Genomic DNA, 9886 nt, shown 5'->3' on the forward strand with positions numbered 1-9886 from the left:
TGACCTACACCATGACAATTGTTGCTGAATGTCTTTCTCTTGTCAGGAGTGTAGCTCAGGGAAGTACAAGAGAATAAGAACTGCAGTATTTGAGTCTTTTACATTCCCATCCACATTCAAGTACGAGTCAACGGGTCAAAGGAAGTAAGAGGAAAGGGGATGCAGGATTGTGGAGTGCTGTTGGAAACCGGGTTTCTTCAGCCCAACATGAATGTCCCTTGATATGATTACACTGTTCAGTGCCATGCTCCCTGAACGCGAGGAGAGAACTGCCAATGACACAACAGAGCAGAACGTATGTGTCTTATTTAACTTGATGGAAAAGAGTCATCTCATTGATATTGAGCCAGATCTACAGGTTGGTTGCCCTAGGAACTGTAATTGTGTTATCTATGGCCTGAATGATTGTCATTGCTTGCTATTCCCGGTGACTGTGAGGGCTGGGTTCATAGTCTGTGATGCTCTGTGACATCAGAATAGCTTATGTGTCACTGTTGTGTGGGTATTGAACATGGAGGCTTCCATAATTTAAGGTTTGATTGATATGATGTAATTTCCCCCCCCATGTTCTTGTTCCTCATGTACAGCTGAATGCTCTACCACTTTTCAACACTAGGTGCTGACAACCCTATTTATGTCAGAATAATACAGTCCTGTCTCCATAAGAATGATAATTTAAAGTTGTTCTAGCAAACATTCATATTTGAACCAGATTACATCTGTTAAGTAATAAGGATTATTATCAGTATAATATTTTCTGTCTGAGTTATTCTGACTGGAAATCAACAGGTCATATGTTGAGGGAGGGTCCAATGTTTAGTCATGCAGGGATTTGGTAAAACATTGGTCCTGTACTTATGAGGTATTGCTCAAGGATTACACATTCAATCTTCATAAATAAACCCATAAAACTTTAGATAAACTAACTAAGACTAAATCTAGCATCCACAAAATACTGTTTGTGTGGCTACAGGCCCACACACACACTCATATAGAAGTTCCATCCCAGAAATAATGCAAAACACTGACTGGGGCCATTCTAAACACCCGAAGGCTGTACTTTGCTTAGTTCTCCTTACACAATAAATATAAGAGTAGGCAAATGCATTTAATTCATTATTATGATTATGATTATGCTATATGTGCTTTTTCCATCTATAATAATTGTGCTTTCTGCTATTTTAATGATTTACTTGTTTAAAACTGTATACAATGATTGTGGTTAGCCTTCATGTTGTAATGGTCTGAAGCGCCATTGCAGTTTTTATGTAGTGTTCACAGCTCAATTCTCCATCCAACCGCCCACAATCCAAGCCCCTCAGGCTACACAAAGACATGGATTTTAAATACAGACCATAGAAACCAAGTCAAGAGAGAAAACACTCCATCAACTAGTCCTGAGATGGTCCCTTTTGAAAAGACTCATATTTGCTGCTGCGTTTAAAACACAGGAGGGAAGGGAAAACCGATTCCGGTTTTTCCATGTAGAGTAGACAGTACAGTGCATACGGACATTATTCAGACCCCTTGACTTTTTACACATTTTGTTAGGTTACAGCCTTATTTTAAAATGGATTAAATTAACTTTTTACTCATCAATCCACACACAATAACCCATAAAGAAAAAAGTCAAAACTGATTTTTTAGACATTTTTGCGAAAGAAAAAAAAAGAAATACCTTATTTGCCTGAGGAATTATCCGTAGCGCTTTGAGACAGGATTGTGTTGAGGCACAGTTCTGGGGAAGGGTACCAAAACATTTCTGCTGCATTGAAGTTTCCCAAAAACAGGGTGCCCTCCATCATTCTTAAATGGAAGAAGTTTGGAACACCAAGACTCTTCATAGAGCTGGCCGACCGGCCAAACTGAGAAATCGGGAGAGGGAGCTTTTGTTCAAGGAGGTGACCAAGAACCCGATGGTCACTCTGACAGAGCTCCAGAGTTCCTCTGTGATGGGAAAAACTTCCAGAAGGACAACCATCTCTGCAGTACTCCACCAATCAGACCTTTATGGTAGAGTGGCCAGAGGGAAGCTACACGTCAGTAAAAGGCAGCCTGCTTGGAGTTTGCCAAAAGGCACCTAAAGACTCTCAGACCATGAGAAACAAGATTTGCTGTTCTGATGACTCAAAGATTGAACTCTTTGGCCTGAATGCCAAGCATCATGTCTGGAGGAAACCTGGGACAATCCCTACGGTGAAGCATGGTGGTGGCAGCATCATGCTGTGGAGATGTTTTTCAGCAGCAGGGACTGGGAGACTAGTCAGGATCGAGGGAAAGATGAACGGAGATCAGCGAGATCCTTGATGAAAACCTGCTCCAGAGTACTTAGGACCTTAGACTGGGGCGAAGGTTCACCTTCCAACAGGACAACGACTCTAAGCACACAGCCAGAGCCGGGAATTCACCCCGATCGAACATCCCTGGCGAAACCTGAAAATAGATGTCCAGCGACACTCCACATCCAACCTGACTGAGCTTGAGAGGATCCGCAGAGAAGAATGGGAGAAACTCCCCAAATACAGGTGTGCCAAGCTTGTAGCATCATATCCAAGAAGACTCGAAATGTAATCTCTGCCAAAGGTGCTTCAAGATAGTACTGAGTAAAGGGTCTAAATATTTACACTACCTGTCAATTTATTTTAATTTTTTTACTATTTTCTAGTAAATTGTAAAATAATAGTGAAGACATCAACACTATGACATAACACATGGAATCATGTAGTAACCAAAAAAGTAACAAATAAAAATATATTTTATAATTGAGATTCTTCAAATATCCAGCCCTCCACACTCTTGGCATTCTCTCAACCAGCTTCACCTGGCATGCTTTTCCAACAGTCTTGAAGGAGTTCCCAAATATGCTGAGCACTTGTTGGCTGCTTTTCCTTCACTCTGCGGTCTGACTCATCCCAAACCATCTCAATTTGGTTGAGGTCGGGTGATTGTGGAAGCCTTTGTCATGCAGCATTCCATCACTCTCCTTCTTGATAAAATAGCCCTTACACGGCCTGGAGGTGTGTTGGGTCATTGTCCTGTTCAAAAACAAATGATAGTCCCACTAACCCCAAACCAGAGGGGATGGCGTATCGATGCAGAATGCTGTGGTAGCCATGCTGGTTAAGTGTGTCTTGAATTCTAAATAAATCACAGACAGTGTCACCAGCAAAGCACCCCTACACCTTAATACCTCCTCCTCCATGCTTTATGGTGTGAAATACACATACGGAGATCATCTGTACACCCACACCGCGTTTCACAAAGACACAGCGGTTGGAACCAAAAATCTCCAATTTGGACATCAGACCAAAAGACAGATTTCCACCGGTCTAATAATGTTCATTGCTCGTGTTTCTTGGTCCAAGCAAGTATCTTCTTATTATTGGTGTCCTTTAATAGTGGTATCTTTGCAGCAATTTGACCATTAAGGCCTGATTCACACTGTCTCCTCTGAACAGTTGATGTTGGAATGTCTGTTACTTGAACTCTGTGAAGCATTTATTTGGGCTGCAATTTCTGAGGCTGGTAAGTCTAATGAACTTATCCTCTGCAGCCGAGGTAACTCTGGGTCTTCCATTCCTGTGGCGGGCCTCATGAGAGCCAGTTTCATCAAGGCGCTTGATGGTTTTTGCGACTGCACTTGAAGACTTTCAAAGTTCTTGAAATATTCCAGATTGTCTGACCTTCATGTCTTAAAGTAATGATGGACTGTCGTTTCTCTGCTTATTTGAGCTGTTCTCGCCATAATATGGACTTTTATCAAATAGGGCTATTTGATAATAAACAATTAATCAATTTTTGAATAAGGCTGTAACGTAACAACATGTGGAAAAAGTCAAGGGGTCTGAATACTTTCCGAATGCACTGTATATGGGATAATTTGATTTGAATACATCTTATCAAAACTTCAACAAGTATGCCCAGATGATACTCAAAACTAAAGCAAAGCACTAGGACACAAAGTAGCCAACTATCAATGCAACGTAATGAGTCCAAACCTATCCTTATATTGTCGTGTACTGTACATAAAAAATGTATGTTGCAAATTTGTAAGGACCCCTTAAAATTAAGTGTTATCACATATTTCTCTTAATTCCCCTGCAATCAGCCGATATGACTGAAATCACTTCCAGGATTCACTTGAGCTAACATAATTTGCTGTCATCCTGCTAGAGAACCACAGTATGAGTCATAATACCCAGAAAACCTAGCTGTCAAATGGAATGGTTCCAATCGTTTTTCCAGCATTCATTTTTCCTATAGGGGATTTTAGAAACACTTCAAATGAGGGTTTGTAGACTTTTTTTGATAACCATGTAAATCTCTCTCGGACCAGTTGACTTGTATCAATATATTCGCATATATTTAACGCCAACAAATGAAACGTTAGTTAGCTGCTAATGTGGCTATCAAGAACTACAAATGCCATTATGATCTGGACGAGACTGCCGAATCGAGGCAAAGGTAAGAATCTCTGGATTAATTATCTAAAGTTAGCTAAATGTAGTAATTCATAAATTGGATACATTTCGTTAAATGTACCTGCTAGCAACGGTGTCAGCTAGAGATGACGAGCTAGAGATGACGAGCTTGGAGGGATATGTAGTCTACTGGGATGCCAATTAGCATTTTTGAATCTGTGTGAATCTGTGTAAATAAGCCTAATATATTGATAAGTCACCTTGTCCGAGAGACATTTACACGGTTATCAAAACATCACACCAGGGTAAGCCTACACAAAACACAGCCCTTATTTAAAGTTTCTAAAAACCCCTATGGGAAAAATGAATGATGCGAAACTACTGGAATTATTTCCCTGTTTGACCGCTAGGTTTTATGGGTATTATGACACCTCTAATGTGGGGCTCTATAGGCCAATGTTGTATCACTGTTTCTCTCTCCCATTTAAAGTCGTTCCTTTCAGTCATTAGTCGTTCAACCAAATCGGTGCCTTTTGAGATGTGTATTTTTTTATCATTCTGTCATAATGAGCCCATGTTAAACATAAATAAAAGTTAAGTAAAAAAGTACTACTTACTATTACTATAGTAAGTGGCTATTAATTTCCAAATGTATGTCACATTTACGTACTAGTAGGAACTAGGAAACTTGGAAATGTCTGACTGAGCAAAATATGGGGTTGACAAAAAAAGGCTCTGCATCTGCAATGTCCTTACAGCATTTACTGCAATGGGGACTCCGCAGAAGTCAGGTGCATTCATACGTCTTGCACTTTGTGGAGCAGAGCAGAGCTGTTGTGAAGGAAGTTAACCCTCGCAAGGCTGCCGGCCCAGACGGCATCCCTAGCTGCGTCCTCAAAGCATGCGCAGACCAGCTGGCTCGAGTGTTTACGGACATATTCAATCTCTCACTATCCCAGTTTGCTGTCGCCACTTGTTTCAAGATGTCCACCATTGTTCCTGTACCCAAGAAAGCAAAGGTAACTGAACTAAATGACTATCGCTCCGTAGCACTCACTTCTGTCATCATAAAGTGCTTTGATAGGCTAGTTAAGGATCATATCACCTCCACCTTACCTGACATCCTAGACCCACTTCAATTTGCATACCGCCCCAATAGATCCGCAGACGATGCAAAAGCCATCGCACTGCACACTGCAGTGCACACCTCCACTACGCCAATCCTCAACACAGGGGCCCCACAAGGGTGCATGCTCAGCCCCCTCCTGTACTCCCTGTTCACCCATGACTGCATGGCCACGTACGCCTCCAACACAACAGCAGTAGGCCTGATTACCAACAATGACGAGACAGCCTACAGGGAGGAGGTGAGGGCCCTGAAAATAACCTCTTCCTCAACATCTACAAAACGAAGGAGCTGATCGTGGACTTCAGGAGACAGCAGAGGGAGTACCACCCTATCCACATCGACAGGACCGCAGTGGAGAAGGTGAACAGCTTCAAGTTCCTCAGTGTACACATCACTAACAATCTGAAATGGTCCACCCACACAGACAGTGTGCTGAAGAGGGTGCAACAGTGCCTCTTCAACCTCTGGAGTCTGAAGAATTTAATATTTGTCCCTAAGACCCTCACAAACTTCTACAGATGTGCAATTGAAGGCATCTTGTCGGCTGTATCATTGCCTGTTACAGTAACTGCCCGCAACCCCTGGGCTCTCCAGAGGGTGGTGCGGTCTGCCCAATTCATCACCGTGGGGCACACTGCCTGCCCTACAGGACACCTACAGGCCCTGATGTCACAGGAAGGCCCCCCAAAAAATCAAGGACATCCACCACTCGACCCACAGCCTGTTTACCCCGCTATTATCCAGAAGGCGAGGTCAGTGCAGGTGCATCAAAGCTGGGACGGAGAGACTAAAAAACAACATCTATCACAAGGCCATGCTACAGTAATATAAAGACTGAATGCACATCTAATTTACCCATCTCCATCTGGCTTTCGGGGTCACCTTATATTTTATTTGTAAATAGTTTTTTATTTGTATTGCAGCTGCACTCAAATATCATCAGGGCATTCATACTTGTTGTGCTTTGCCAAGCAGTGAAGGAAGTTGTCAAGGAAGTAATTTTGTGATTATGCAGGACCATCCGCCCTCACCTACTGTCAACCAATCATGTCAATGTGGAGCTATACGGAGCCCTCCACAATGTTACAAAATTTGAGATGCGCACGCAATGCCGTACAGAGCTCAATTTGGCCTCTGCATGCCTCCAGAGAGCACGAAATTGCATCACACCATCCATACAGCGCCTCTGACCACATTTTCAGATCAAGCATAAATTGGCTTTAAGCACACCCAACCTATTTTTTTTTCTTGCCCAAAAGGAAACCTTTCTGGTTGGTCTCAGGGAATGTAAAACAGTTAGGAAGAGTGACTTTTAAAACGGGATTGAATGAAGTAGCAGCAAATAATATTATACATGAGCCACAAATGTGCATGGAGAGCCTCATAAGTTTGGCGAAATCACCTAATATCTTTCAGTCTAATACTTCAATTTACTTACTTTTGTAGTCAGACCGAACTGTCCTCTCCGAGTTTATTTGTAATTTAGCCTGAAAGGGATTGGAAAAATATGATTGGTTGATGATAGGCATATGACGTTGGCCAACGTCTAGTCTTGCACTGCGCATAATATTAGATCTAAACAACAATTGGAGAAGGGTTTAACATCACCAGTACCACATCCTTTTAATAGGCTACATACATTACATTACCAAAAGTATGTGTACACCTGCTCGTCAAACATCGCATTCCAAAATCATAGCCATTAAAATGGAGTTGGTCCCCCCCTCTCTATGTGCTATAACAGCCTCCACTCTTCTGGGAAGGCTGTCCACTAGATGTTGGAACATTTGCTGCGGAGACTTGCTTCCATTCAGCCACAAGAGAATTAGTGAGGTTGGGCACTGATGTTGGACGAATAGACCTGACTCATCCCAAAATTGTTCGATGGGGCTGAGGTCAAGGCTGTGCAGGCCAGTCAGGTTCTTCCACACCGATCTCGACAAACCATTTCTTTATGGACCTCGCTTTGTGCACGGGGGCATTGTCATGCTAGAACAGGAAAGGGCCTTCCCCAAACTGTCCAAACTGTTGCCACAAAGTTGGAAGCATCGAATCGTCTAGAATATCATTTTATGCTGTAGCTTTAAGATTTCCCTTCACTAGAACTAAGTGGTCTAGCCCGAACCATGAAAAAAATATTGCATGGCTGTGTGATTGATTTTATGCACATCAGCAAGGGGAATGGCTGAAATAGTCTAATCGACTAATTTGAAGAGGTGTCCACATTATTTGTATATATATTGTATATTTTAATTTGCGCAGCGTGACTGCAAGAGACAGGTTAGAATGTCTGACTGAAATACAGGACAAATCAACCTTTTTTTCAAGATTAGTGGTGTTTAGATTAGGGTGACCACATGTCCCAGATTGTGTGTGACATGATTGTTTCCTTGTTGGAGAAAGGGATAAAATGTGGGACTGTCCCGCACAATCCGGGACATGTGGTCACCCTAATCTATGTATGGATTAAAGCCAATTTATGCTTGATCTGAAAATGTGGTATGGTGATTTGTATGGAGGTTAAGACGCAAGCCTCCGGAGGCATGCGGAGGCCATATCAAGCTCCTTACCGCATCACCATGTGCCTCTCAAATTTTGGAACAATGCGGAGGGCTGCCCATTAGTATTGGTTGATGGTAGGTTGGGGTGGGAGGTCCCATATAAACACAAACTTCCTTGACAACTTCCTTCACAATAGCTCTGCTACGCGAAGGACAAAAAGTATATTTGCTCTGTTTTCAGCAGAGGCTGTATCACAGTAAATGCTGTACAGCCTCTGCAGAGCCAGAATGACCATACAAAGCCTTTAACAGGGTGAATATGTTATGCTCCACCCGCTCAGTTGTCCATAGTGCTGAGCAAGTGTTTTTTGAGGTCAGTTCAGTTACGGTTTGATCTAGTAAGAACAAATGTATAATTGTTTTCGATTTCAGTTTCTATAAAACAACATTTTTTTACATTAAATGCATTATAAACCATTTACCACAAAACACCATAAAATGACCAAAAAGAATAGAACCAGCTCACCTGATTTTACTTTAGGATTTGACTATTAGATGTTTAATGTTCCTTTAAAAAAAATATTTTTTTAAGTAATGGCGTCACCATATTAAAACAAGAGTTTAGTTCACATAACAGGGTTGACCTTGAATGAGGGACAGTCGTAAATAAACCACTAATCACATGAAATACATCATCTTCAGAAATGACTGTCAAAGCAACAAAATAACTAGCCTTTGCAATTATGGTGAAACTTGGAGACATTTTGGGATTAAGGGCTCAATTCAATCAGATCCGCTTTAGCCGATATCCGCACAGCGGTTGTTTTGGCATGTCGGAGGTGGAACTGGATATTCCCTAAAACATGGCACTTCAATACATCTATGACCGGAAGTTACTTTTTCATAGCAGGTTAGAATTTACGCAACAAGTTAGGAGAATTAGCATAGCAGGTTAGGATAATTAGGTTAAGGTTAGGAAAAGGGTTAAGGTTGGCGAAATGCTCTCCTAACCTGCAACGAAAAGTTACTTCCAGTTGTAGATGTATCAAAATGGTGTGTTTTATGGAAGTCTCATTAGAGCTGTCAAATCAACAAGCAGCTCCCGGCATTATCTAAAGTGGACATTGCCATTGGCTGCATAGAGTAGCATTAAGAGAAATCCTATCTAAAGTGGACATTGCCATTGGCTGCATAGAGTAGCATTAAGAGAAATCCATTGCAGCCTTGTTTACAAGCTCAAACACTGGAATGTGAGATGTAATCTCACCTCCATTAGGCTAATTGAAATCCTCATGATTTAATTTTATGATTTTCAATTTGAGTGTCATTATTTCTATAGGGGGAATTCAAAGAGTAGGACATTATATAAACTGGGACACCATAATCCTGACGTTTATTTATTGGTTTGACAAGAGCAAATCAAAACTGTTACTAAGCCCTTGCAGAGAAACCACATGATCAAAATCACATCACTTCATTGATGTGATATCATAGAGGCGGGAAGAGCAAGCTTACCCTGCAAAGCACATTGTAAAATCAGCTACATGATGTCATCTGAGCCTCTCTTTCCCTATCTCTCTGTGGGAGAAACTCTCTCGGCCCACTTCCTCTGTTTTGATGTTAAGGCTCTAAAACTACCAGAAATAACGCAGTGCCAAATTCTGATGTAAATGTGCATACTATGTACTGATGCATCAAAATACATTTAAAAAATTGCCAATATTATGTTTCAATTTTGTAATTCAGTCATGTTTTTAGTTGTCCTGCTTTACCAACTATAGCTAACTAAAGTAGGACAGCATGGAGTAGCTAAAGTGGGACAGTCTTATAAGCTA

Source organism: Oncorhynchus gorbuscha, linkage group LG10 (genome assembly GCF_021184085.1).
Source record: "Oncorhynchus gorbuscha isolate QuinsamMale2020 ecotype Even-year linkage group LG10, OgorEven_v1.0, whole genome shotgun sequence".
NCBI classification, from domain to species: domain Eukaryota; kingdom Metazoa; phylum Chordata; class Actinopteri; order Salmoniformes; family Salmonidae; genus Oncorhynchus; species Oncorhynchus gorbuscha.